Here is a 12843-nt window from a genome sequence, read left to right as displayed (position 1 = left end):
TTTGCAGATGTTATGGCATTTTGCCATGGGGCTTATGACATCAGCTCTTTTTTTTCCCCCCACAAACGGTTGCAGATATATTTAGTGTTCTAGTTATATTTTTAATAGCATGGTAAAATATGTTTTTATTAAAACTTAAAAATTTTTTTTTCTGTCAGTGATTTCATCCGGAACACCATGTGAGGTCTGTGTGCCATATTTTGGGAAACATTTCTTTCAAGAGAAGAACAAAGGCTTTATGGCAAGCACTGAAAAAATATTATGTTAAGCTTTTATGAAAATATCATATTACCACTATAGTCATCATGTACACTAGTTCTTCTGTATTCAACATTTTCAGAAATATTTACTTTGCAAAGGAGCAAGTGCTTATAACTTACAACTTGAATACCCCAATTTGCTTCTTACTGGAATCAGAAATAAATGTTGTGTATACTCTGGCCTTGTGAGGATTAAATGAGGTCATATATGTATGGAATCTAGCACAGGGAAGTAGGTGAAAGCACAAACCCTATAAATGTGAGTTATTATTCCTGTTGTTATAAAAGAACTCAGTAAATAGCATTATTATCAAAACTATACACAGGTTTGAGTTTGGTGAGCCATTCGTGACCATACAGCACAGATCAAAATCATCTAGGCAAGTTAATAGAGTTTAGCAAGTTAAAAGGCTTTTAACTTTCTGTGTACAGAAGATTATTATCAGCACAGATACAGGAGCAGGTAGTTTTGAGAGTGACATCATTATTACTGGTATCTTGCAGGGAAGATGGATACCTCACAAAGTTTGAAGGGGTGGGAACCTGGAGCTGCTCCTTCTATCTCTGCCTTTTAAGTAAAGTCCAATCTTAAAAGAGGGAAGCAATCCAGAAACAAATGATCACAGGAAAGCCTGGCCCTATATTACTCACAGCCTTGCAGACTTCAGTTGTAGAGAACAAAAAGAGGTTTTACATCCCAATTCATTGTATGAAGCTAGCATAACATTGATACCAAAGTTGAAGAAAGAGTACATAAACTAGAAGTATAGGTTAGTGCCACTCATGAGGACACACACAAAAATCCTAAACAAATTATTAGAACATAGATTATTCAGAAGGATATTGTAACCAATCCCCCGCCCCCACACCAGTAATGTGCAAAGTTGGTTTAAACAGAGGAATTTACCTACATAATTCACATTAACAGATTAGTGGAGGAAAAAAAAATCCTATGATCATCTCAATAAAGTATTTGATGAATGACAACATATATTCAAGATAAACATTCTTAGCAAACTACGATTAAAGTGGAATTTCCTTTACTTCACAGTAAACATGGTTAAATGTCAAAACCTTTCTAATTCCATTATAAAAAGTATAATATTTAAAACAGCAGAAACAAACTGATAGCACTCAAAGAAGATATGATTGAGTATGTTGAAGTCAGAAAGGAGCTAGACAAACTTTTGGAAGTGATAAGCATATTTAGCAAGATTGCTGGAGAGAATACCAATGTACAAATATATCTGTATATACCAGCTCAATCAAAACATAAAATTTCAAAAATGATATAATTTTCTTTTTTTAACTGATATAATTTTCAATAGCATAAAATGCTAAGGAATAAGTTTAACAAAAGATTTGCAAAATTCTTTGGAGAAAGTTGTGAAACTTTATTGAGAGAATTTTAATAGTCAAATATCCAGCTTAAGAACAGTTTGCATGCCTTCAGCTTGTCTTTTGTGGCTCCCCTTCACCTGTAAGATAAACATAACATTACTTAGCAGAATTTTATTTAGATTGCATTAAAACTATACAAAGGACACTACAGGTTTGGTTTTATAAGACAGACTTCCAAGTATATATTTTACTAATATTTTTTAAACACGTTACTCTTTCCATTGGTACAAGGAAACAAAAAATAATGTTCAGGTTCAGAATACATTTAATAAAATGAACTTACTGGAATGCACTTTTAAATGGAAAAAAATCACACATACTTTTACTAAAAGTCCAAACAATACACACAGAAAAACCTAATGAAAGAAGTTTACAAAAAACTATCATTTAGGAGTTCCTACCATGGTGCAGTGGGTTAAGAATCTGACTGCAGTGGCTTGGGTTGCTGCAGAGGTGTGGGTTCGATCCCTGACCCAGTGCAATGGGTTAAAGGATCCCATGTTGCTGCAGCTGCATTGTAGGTCGCAGCTGTGGCTCAGATTCAATCTCTGGCCTGGGAATTTGCATATGCCACAAGTGCAACCATAAAATTAAAAAAACAAAAACAAAAAAACCCCCCAAAAGACCTACCCCCCCAAAAGCCTATCATTTTAGTGCTTCAATTTGAAATAACATTCTGAATATAAGATAGCAAAAACAGTAAAGCCATATTTGTTACTGCTTAAGTGAACTAAATAGAAAGCCAGTACTACATTTCTTTTTTTCCTCTATTGTGTAGAAGCATAAATGTTTCTTTGGGCTGGTTTAACACTTATGGGATTGTTTAAGTAGGGTAACCATTTGTCCCCATTTTCACCTGTAGTCCTGGTGCAATTATGAGTAATGCCTTTTAACACTTGAAAGTGTTCCAATTTGTATAGTATGCAATCACACTAGTTTTAAGTCATTAGCATCCGTTTTGACATCAAAATGTGAAGCACATACATACCATTTCTTACTGCCTGACAAAAAGAAGGGAGAAACAAATGGAGAGAGGGAAAAAGAAAGGGAGAGGGCAAGAAAAGGCCCTAGACAAGCCAAACATTTGTTTCTAAAAGTTAAGCGCTTTTCAAAAAAATATTTACTGAGGAATAATTGACAAATACAACTCTGTATATTTAAAGTGTACAACATGATGATATACATATATCTATGTGGACATATACATACACACACATTATGGAATGACTACCAAGATAAAAATAAGTAATTAAAACATCCATCGTCTCAAAGAGTTAACTTTTTTTGTGGTAAGAATGCTTAAGATATAACTCTCATCAACTTTCAAGTATACAATACTGTCTTATTAGCTAAATGTTTTTGAGGGACAACCCCTATAAATTTTAGAAAATTTCCCATGGTATTTGTGATGTTTAGATATTCAGGTTCTACTGGGATATCTTAAATAATATATGTTTTCCTAGTATATCAACTGTTTCATCAATATTTTAAAAATATTAGCGTTCAAGAATATATTCACTTTCAATTATATAAAATACTGTTAGCATCTTGTTCATATTCCTTATTGTGTACACTTCTGCTTTTTCAATTTTCTTCAAGGTTATGTAAACTAGCGGATCTGCTTTATAAATCTTTTTTATGGACGTCCTGTGGCAGATGGGGTTCCCAGGCCAGGGATCAGATCTGAGCTGCAGCTGCGGCAATGCTGCATCCTTAACCCATTGTACCTGGCCAGGGACTGAACCTGTGTCCCAGTGCTCCCAAGAAGCTGCCGATTCCGTTGCAGTACCGTGGGAACTTCTATAGATGTTTTTTCAAAAAGTAGTCTTTCTGATTTATTAGTTGCATTACTTTTCCTTTTACCAAGGATCCATACCTTTTATTAAGTACCTCTTTCTGTTTTCCTTAGGTTTATTCTGTTGTTCTTTTTTTATCTTACCTTTTATATTAGATGCTCCCATAATTATCTATATAACATATCCATTTAAAGGCTAGGATCTTTCTTTGAGGACGTTTTAGTCATGCTCAGTAGGCTCCTGGAAGTAGTCTGAAAACTAATCTAAATATTCTAATGAATGGTTTAGCAATGTAAAATAAAAAAGTTTAGTGAAAGATTAATGAAAGTTAATTTCTGACCTAAACATCAAGTCCTTGGGTTAGGGATCCTGCGTTGCTGTGGCTGTGGTGTAGGCCAGCAGTTGCAGCTCCGCTTCAACCCCTAGCCTGGGAACTTCCATATGCCAAGGGTGCAGCCCTAAAAAGACAAAAACAAATAAAAAAATAAAACATTAAGTCTTTCCTTTAAATTCAGAAGCTCTTAAACTTCTGCAAGGATTAGCAATTTTGAAAACACATATGTAAAATATACTTAGATTGATTATGCAGGAATTCCTAAGGTTGTAGTTCTTGAACTTCAAATCCTATCAACTGATGTCCCAAGGCAGAAACTGCTGATATGCCACTTTTGATATGGTTAGAAGTGATTCTATCATAGTGTCTGCATTTTTCTTAGGAATGGTGGTGGTTCATTAAGACTGACAATGTGAAGAGGGAGCATGCTTTGCATATGAAGCTTACTTACACCTGCTTTGAGCATCACTGACAAAATGCAGTCTCTCAACTTGATCAGCCACAGAAGCGAGATACTAGACTATCTCTTGCCATTTTATGATTCTGTCATTTAAGGCTTCATTGATGAAAGGATTTCAAGAGCTAGAGAATGCAGAATTTGACGGAATCTAAGAACAGGAATCCATGTCTCCATTCATAAAAATAAACATCAAGCAGAGTGTTGACTCATTACCCTTAGTAGCAATGAAATCTCAATTCAGATGTTAAAATTTGACTCAAGATGATATTTTATGGTACACAAATCATGCAAAACAGAATATCTCTGTATTCTATCCAACATAATCAGAGAATGCAAAAAGCAGCATTGAAAATGATTTTGTATTTGATTGGAAGTCACTATATAAGAGTAAACCTGGGTTTAGAAGTTAAGGGATTTCCCAGAATCACACCACACAAATTATGTTTGAGCTGGTACTAGAACCTACTTCAGTGCCTCAGCATATTTCATAGAAACTGATATTAAGTAGCAGTAATGTTATCTCCATATTATTAAAGATATAATATTCTGTAAAACAGAAACCACATAAATTGCACTCTTAGTGGATAAATAACATACCTCCTTCCAGCACTCTAATGGGCTCAGAACATAATGGAATCTCCTCCCTGACAGCAGGATTATCTCTGCCCCTACCCTCAGTCTTTGTTGGAGCTGGTTTCTGGAGATCAGTTTCCAGGTCAGACCCTTAAAAAAGGTATCAATTAAAGTAGTAAATATTAAATATAAATAAGTAAATGATAATGTTCTTTTAGATATATGAAACAAAAGCCTGTAGGCTAGTGTAAAAATAATTGTGATGGAAAGATGGACTCTTTGTTCTCCTGTATTATGAGACCTTATTTTAAATAACCACCTAAACCACACTGCAGCTACATTTCCTATTTATTACCATAGTGTCTTAAAAGTAGAGAGTATCAGCTATCTAAGAAATCTAACGTTTATACCGTGGATAGGATTTTAATTGCAACTAAAATGTAATTTTCTGGAGGATTAGCTGAGTGCATTTGTGGGTCTGTGAAAAATCTTATCGTAGTGACACTCATCCCCTATTGAAGTAATCTGAAACTTATTTTGTTAAAATTAACTACTACCTATGCTTAGGTGCAAAGGCCCTATATGTAACTATCCATAAATGAGTTCCATTTAGAATAAAGTATCAAAAATAACAGCAAATTATTAGTGACAAAGAGCAACAGTTCTGTCTTACAGTGAGAATAAAGGAAGAAGAGTGGAAAGAAATTCATGAACTTTGTTGTCAGTCATATCATAGAAACCTCTTACTAGTGAGTGGCTAAAGTAATCCATGGTCTGAATTATGTAAATAACTGACCATAAGTGTTTGATGAGAATACTATATTTGGAAGAAATAATTTGTTTCATGATAATTTTAAGATATCTTTGATTTTCCTAATCATAAAACTATTTAAACACCTTTTAAAGACACTTAAAAACCATACTGATATAGTTACCTATATGCCAATATCCTGAATTATCCAGCTTTTACCAAATTGACCATACCAAAATATCAGTCAAAGGACACAGTAGCTATCATTCATTGAGCTCTTTTCTGGAGTCTCTGTCCTGCTCCTTTGAACTCTATTTATTCCTGGGCCAATACCAGAAGAGTATTTATTCCTGGGCCAATACCATAGAGACACAATTGAGTATTGAGCATTTTATACAAAACAATTCAGTTTTTTTGTACGACATAGATGGCAGGAAAAACACAAGCCTTGGAACTATGTCCTAATGAGTCAAGTACTCTTTGGCAAGCCACAATCCCAGAGCCTCAGTTTTCTCATTTATAAATAGGGCTAACACCTCTATGCGAATAAGCTTTATCCCAGGTATTATAAGATATGTTGACTAGGCACCCTGCACATGATATTCAAAGTTGCTTATGCTTCTGACTGAAAAGACCACACAATATTCAAAGAAGAAAAATATTAAACTACTGAAATAATGTTCATTTTGTAGTTAAAATTATCCTCTGATTTATCAAAGACTGTATTTTCAAGCACAGAAATAGGGAAGGACTGCATGAAGCTGCAAACTCTAATCTCTTCACATTTTCAACTAATTTTTAGAAATTTCTACTATTTTCTTTCCTCCTGTTATGTAATAATGCATGATGTACACATACACCCCTGCCCCACCCAGGCACTCTTCTTCCTCTTCCTTTCACCTTGAACCACAGGTGCTCCTCCATCCTCTTTCTCTTGATCAGGTGTAATGTCCTGACTCTTAGATGGTGGTTCCTCCTGTTGAGGTTGCTCATCACTGGGCTGCTGGGCCTAAAGGTTGTGTGTGTGCACAAATAAAGATTTCTATTTATCCATGCCAATAATATATATATATATATATATATATATATATATATATATATATATACACACACACATCTAGTTATAAATAAGTATAAAGACATTTAAAAACATTCTATATACTTATTTGTAATGAAGTTACTCTTCCCACAGGGTGTTTACTCCAAGAAAAGTTACCCACAAGGACTTTAGAAGCTATTTTAAACTTCACTGGGATGGATGTATACAGTCTGTTGCTAATAAGCACGAGAAAAAAGAGTGCATATTTCCACAGGCAACACCATAATGTAATCCTCTTTATTTTGTTTTGGCTTTGCTTATGGCATGTGGAAGTTCCTGGGCTAGGGATTGAACCTGAACCAAGCAGCGACCAGAGCCACAGCAGTGAAAACTTTGGATCTTTAACCCATTGAGCCACCAGGGAACTCCCAGAATGTAATTCTCCTGGATCAATGTTTCTTTCAGGAAGAATCTTCCTGGATTAATATTCCATTCCCCTTATCAGCATGGAAAACTTTTATTGCTGTATCTCTAGTAGCTGTACAAAATTTTCAAAAATACTTTCTGGTAAAAGAAAACCTCAAATATCAAAACACTCACAACAGGTTCAACTGGCTGGGAAGATTCTTTTTTTAAAAAAATTAAGTCACTATCTCGGAGTTCCCGTCCTGGCGCAGTGGTTAACGAATCCGACTAGGAACCATGAGGTTGCGGGTTCGATCCCTGGCCTTGCTCAGTGGGTTAACGATCTGGCGTTGCCATGACCTGTGGTGTCGGTTGTATATGTGGCTCGGATCCCGTGTTGCTGTGGCTCTGGCGTAGGCTGGTGGCTACAGCTCCGATCAGACCCCTAGCCTGGGAACCTTCAAATGCCATGAGAGCAGCCCTAGAAAAGGCAAAAAGCCAAAAAAAAAAGTTACTATCTCCAGAAAAAAATACATTTCAAAATTTTTAAAAAAGCTTAATATATATTAATAGCTGTATTGAGATATAATCCACATACTATAACATTTACCATTTCAAAATACACAATTCAGTGATTATTAATGTATTCACAGAGTGCACAACAACCATCATTGTCTAATTTCAGAACATTTTTTGTCACCCCAAAAGAAATCCCATGCCCATTAGTAATCACTCTTCATTCTCCTCACCCCAGCCCCTTGGAAGCCGCTAGTCCACTTTTTTGTCTCTATGGATTTGTTTTGGACATTTAATATAGATAGAATTGTTTAACATGCAGTCGTTTGTGATCAGCTTCTTTCACTTAGCATAATATTGTCAAGGTTTATCCATATTGAGATCTCGTGTACCAGTACTTCATTTTCCTAGTGGCTAATGATGTTAAGCATCTTTACATATACTAACTGGCCATTTGTAGATCTTCTTTGGAGAAAGGTGAATTTAAATCCTTTGCTTGTTTTGTAAAAATTGGGTTGTCTCTTTATTTTTTATTTACAGCTGCACCTGCAGCATATGGAAATTCCCAGGCTAGGGGTTGAATTGAAGCTGCAGCTGCTGGCCTACACCACAGCAACACCAGATCCAAGCCACTTCTGCAACCCATGCCACTGAGTGAGGCCAAGGATCAAACCCGCATCCTCATGGACACTATGTTGGGTTCTTAACCCACTGAGCCACAATGGGAACTCCTTTCTCTTTATTTCTGAGTTGTAAAAGTTCTTTGTAGATTCTGATGTAAGTAAATTATCAAAGGATTTGCAAATATTTTCTCTCATTCTGTGAGTTTTTTCACTTTCTTGATGGTGTCTTTTGACATACAGAAGTTTTTAATTTTGATAAAGTCCAATTTGTATTTTTTTCCCTTGTTTGTGTTTTGGAATTGTATCTAGGAAACCATCAGCTAATCCAGGGTCATGAAGATTTACTACTATGTTTTCTTGTGAGCATTTTATAATTTTACCCTTACATATAGGTCTTTGATAAAGTTTGAGTTAATTTTTGTAGATGGTGTGGTGGTTAGAGGTCCAATGTCATGTAAAAGCATGTAGATATCCAGTTGAATCAGTGCCATTTGCTGAAAAGATATCTTTTCAACAATGAGTTGTCTTGGCACCCCACTGAAAATAAATTAATTATAAGAGTTTTTTGGACTCCCAATTCTATTCTGTTGATCCATATGTCTACCTCTAATGCTAGTCTTGATTAAGGTAGCTTTGTACTAAGCTTAAAGAAACTGTGGTAAAATATACATAACCTAAATTTACCATCTTAATAATTTTTAAGTGTAGAGTTCAATAGTGTTAAGGGTATTCACATTGCTATATGGCTGGTAAGATTCTTCATCATCTTGTCTTCCTTCAGGTATGGCTCTCGATCTCACATGCCCACTCATATTTCACACTGAAAACAGAATACTGTGATTCAGAAAATGTACTTAAGAGGACAGTTATACCATTTCCATTGTTAAATGTTCTTTTAATTCTTTTTTTACTTTGAAAATAGCTTCAAAATAAGTTCCAGAGTACGTATAATTGTATGTGCTTTCTGTACACACCAGACACAAGGACTTGAAAAACCACTGACCTTTGCCACGTTGGCGGTGAAATCACCTTAAAGGCACCTGACAAAAAATGCGGTTTGGTTTAACAACTGGATTCCCATAGAAGACATTTAAGATTTTTGCCCCACCCATGGCATATCGAGGTTCCCGAGCTAGGAATTGGATCCATGCTTCAGCCGCAACCTGAGCCGCTGCAGAGATAATGTCGGATTCTTAACTGCCATGCCACAGCAGGAACACCTGAAGACATTTAGTGAAATGCTGCTGGAAATTTACAACTTGAGTGACTATTGTTTTTGTCACACTCCCACTTACGAGACCCATTTATTCCCCTTAAAGTTATGTCGTAACACACAGAAAGCCTCAACCCTTTACACATTGCCTATGGCTGTTTTCTAGTGTCTATGGCTGAGGCGAGTCTGCATACAGACTAATGGGCCCGCTTCTTCCTTGGCACCCAGCGCGGGACACTACAGATCTCAGGACGCAGCCACAACCTCACAGTGCTCCCCGTTTCTAGGCCTTTCCTTGACCACCCGCCCCACCACCTGCCGTGCGAAACTGTGGACTCTGGATTCTGTGCCGTCAGCAGTTCCAGGGCCTCCAGGACCCAGACAACCTCAAGAAAGACCCCCCAAGACTCTCCTCACCTTCACCTGACCCCCCCCCCCCGCCCTTCAGCACCCACCCTCCTCCCTTTCCTGCCACCACGAAGAGAGCCATGGAGGCTGCAAAACCTGCGAGGAAAAGGACGACGACCTCAAGGACTTTCCTCAGAGGCCCCAGAGCGCACCACCTGGACCCACTAGCTCGCCACCCCCTCGCACACCCTAAACTCTCGGCAGTTCGAGTCTGGGGACCTACCTGCTGAGTTTCACTAGTCAGAAAGAACGGAAGAGATGAACAAACACGTCCAACACTGGCCCAGCTTTGCCAACGTAAAGTGCACGGCAAGGTGCATGCGCAACAATGGGCGCACACGCCCCGCGCATGTGCCCTGGCTGAAGGTGTACTGTACATATTGAACTTTTTATGCCACTGAGGCTGAAAGCCTGAACTGCAAGGTGTCCTGAGGACGCGAAAGGGGGCTGGAAGAGTGGGTTTTTGAAAAAAATTTTAAAAGTGTTTTTTCTTTTTGGTTTGTTTCTTTCCCTCCAACCCAGTCTTATGCATCCACAGACTTTGGTGACAGCCCCAGGTTACCCTTAGTGGAGAATGTCTCAGAAAGATGGCCATGATAGAAATAGATATTATAGGATTTTAATACCTATTTTAATACATGCTTTGATTAACTGTTTCTTTGCCTCTGGGTTTTCTGTCATACTGGCAATGACTTTGCTCACATCTGTAGGATGAATACATTCACCTGTTTCTTTTTTTGCTTGGAGAAATGCACATTCAAATCACTGTACTGGTAACTGATTTCTCTGAATATACTTATTGTCATTCGGTCAGTGTATGGTCCAGTAATATCTATAGATATTGGCTTTAGGATCTAAGCTCAGTCCTCTGTGACATGATGTACAGCAGTGTGACTATGATCTTCATATACTGTACTTCCCAAATATCAGCCAAACAACTTGATAAGCAAAGCTGATTTTATTGCATGACACTGCCAGGAAAGCACTCTCTGGACAGAACTTTCTTAGAGTCTCAGAGGTGGCAGGGCAGGAGGGCTATTTATTTAGATGTTGAAGTCTGGTGTAGAGCAGGTCTTTCATTGAGGTGGCAGGGTGTGATTAGGATTGAGTAAGAATTGTGATATAATGGTTTAGGTTTAGTGGACACCAAAAGGCAAGAATTTTAAGACAGTTCAGAGGGTCTTGGAGTTGAAAAATGTCATTTGGAACTTTTTATTGAAGAGTTGGTGGGTCTTTCAAGTAGTTCTTGGAATGAACAATAAAGTTATTTTGAACTTTTATCTTCTTAAATGAGCAATTTCTGTGTTAGTAGTTATATTGTTGAAGCCAGTAGAATATAAACTCTTGTGAATGTAGTCAGGAAGCTGTGAGCAGGTTTCTAATTACTTTTATATAACATACCAGTTTTTGTGTGGGAAATAGTATACAGAAAGGAAGGAAGCCCTAATCAGAAAGTAGCTTTTGTAAATGTATAAGGACATATTGTTGAGCTGACATCCACTTGGGTATCTTTTAAGGAAATACCTTGAGCTGGACAAGGGAGGACTTTCAATGTGGGGGCAGGGTTGAATAGGAATTGTAGTTCTGTAACAGAGAAGAAACCTGAAATATAATGATAGCCTGTTCTTAAGGTTCTGCCTTCCAGGCTTGACTCTTAAAGGTATAACACTTTCCCATTCATATAGAGATACAAATCTGCAGAATGGAGACTAACAATTGTCTTGTTGCATTTTTTAAAATTTTTTAAAAAATTTTTTTGTCTTTTGTTGTTGTTGCTATTTCTTGGGCCGCTCCTGCGGCATATGGAGGTTCCCAGGCTACGGGTTGAATCGGAGCTGTAGCCACTGGCCTACGCCAGAGCCACAGCAACTCGGGATCCGAGCCGCGTCTGCAACCTACACCACAGCTCACGGCAACGCCGGATCGTTAACCCACTGAGCAAGGGCAGGGACGGAACCCGCAACCTCATGGTTCCTAGTCGGATTCGTTAACCACTGCGCCACGACGGGAACTCCGTCTTGTTGCATTTTTACAGGAACATGACCAGATGTATGTGGACAGCTGCAAGAACAAAGGATTCTGGCACTAAGAAGTTTGCAACAACCAGCAACACCTCCTCTCCTTTTGGTATGAAAGATGTCTGAATTCTAACTCAGGTAAGATAATTCTTTGGGACACTAGTCCACCACCTTCTCAGTCTGCTGGCTTACTGAATAAAGTTGCTATTCCTTGCCCCAGCACCCTGTCTCTTGATTTATTGGTCTGTCTTGTGGTGAGCAGTATGAGCTTGGACTTAACAGTTCTTCAATTTTTTAAAAGTGAGAACGCATAATCTTTTATCTCTTATTTAGTTTATCTCTTATCCTTTTTGATCCTTTTCAGCAAATACACTATCATTATCAAATTTTATTTGCTTTTTTTCCCTTCAAGTCCTTTTTTTCTTTGTGGAGTTCACTGAAGAAATGCTCCAAGAATGGGAGCTAGTAATTTCTGGACTTAGGCGTTCTGTGAGCACCTATCCAGCAAACGGTCAAATTCATGCTCTCAGATGGCTGGACAGCTGCGGGTCATGAGGACCTAGGCTTTGATTGCTGAATTGTTCCATCCACTTCATAAGGCAGACTTCAACTTGATGCCAATCTTTAGCTTTTTCCCACCATTCCTGTGGGAGATCTGGCTAACCTGATAAAGGACCATCCTTGGATTTGGGCAGAAGAAGCAAGTTGTGAAGTAGCTCTGGTGACACACAATAAGCAGTAGAAAGTATGAAAGAACTGCCCAATACATGACTCTGGGAACTCTCTGTGTGCTGCTAAACAAGGAGAGCTGGGCTTACCAGCAGCTCCTCTACCTGCAGTTTTCCATATGAGTACAGCTTTCCTTCTTTCAAGCAGGAGAATCTATGAAGAGGTTTATATTTCCACAGGATCACCATTGAGTGGGGGATAGGACAAGTTCTGCAGATTCTGGGAAGCTGCCTTTTTCCAGAGTATCACATACAGTTGGCATCTAAGTTTGGACTGCTTGGTGGTTGGGGTCAAATTATTAATTACTTGTCATGTGA

At 37.9% G+C, this 12843-nt stretch overlaps 1 long non-coding RNA gene across 1 annotated transcript in view; it reads left to right on the top strand.

The window, feature by feature from the left end:
* LOC125118664 (uncharacterized) overlaps positions 1–11059 on the top strand; it is a 37453-nt gene extending 26394 nt beyond the window's left edge. Inside the window, exon 3 of the long non-coding RNA XR_007132868.1 lies at positions 9538–11059. This is a non-coding gene — a long non-coding RNA (uncharacterized LOC125118664). The remainder of the gene's footprint in view (positions 1–9537) is intronic.
* The last annotated feature ends 1784 nt before the right edge of the window (positions 11060–12843 follow it).

The sequence above is a fragment of the Phacochoerus africanus genome, chromosome X, assembly GCF_016906955.1.
Source record: "Phacochoerus africanus isolate WHEZ1 chromosome X, ROS_Pafr_v1, whole genome shotgun sequence".
Lineage (NCBI taxonomy): Eukaryota > Metazoa > Chordata > Mammalia > Artiodactyla > Suidae > Phacochoerus > Phacochoerus africanus.
This window is presented reverse-complemented; position numbering and strand designations above follow the sequence as displayed.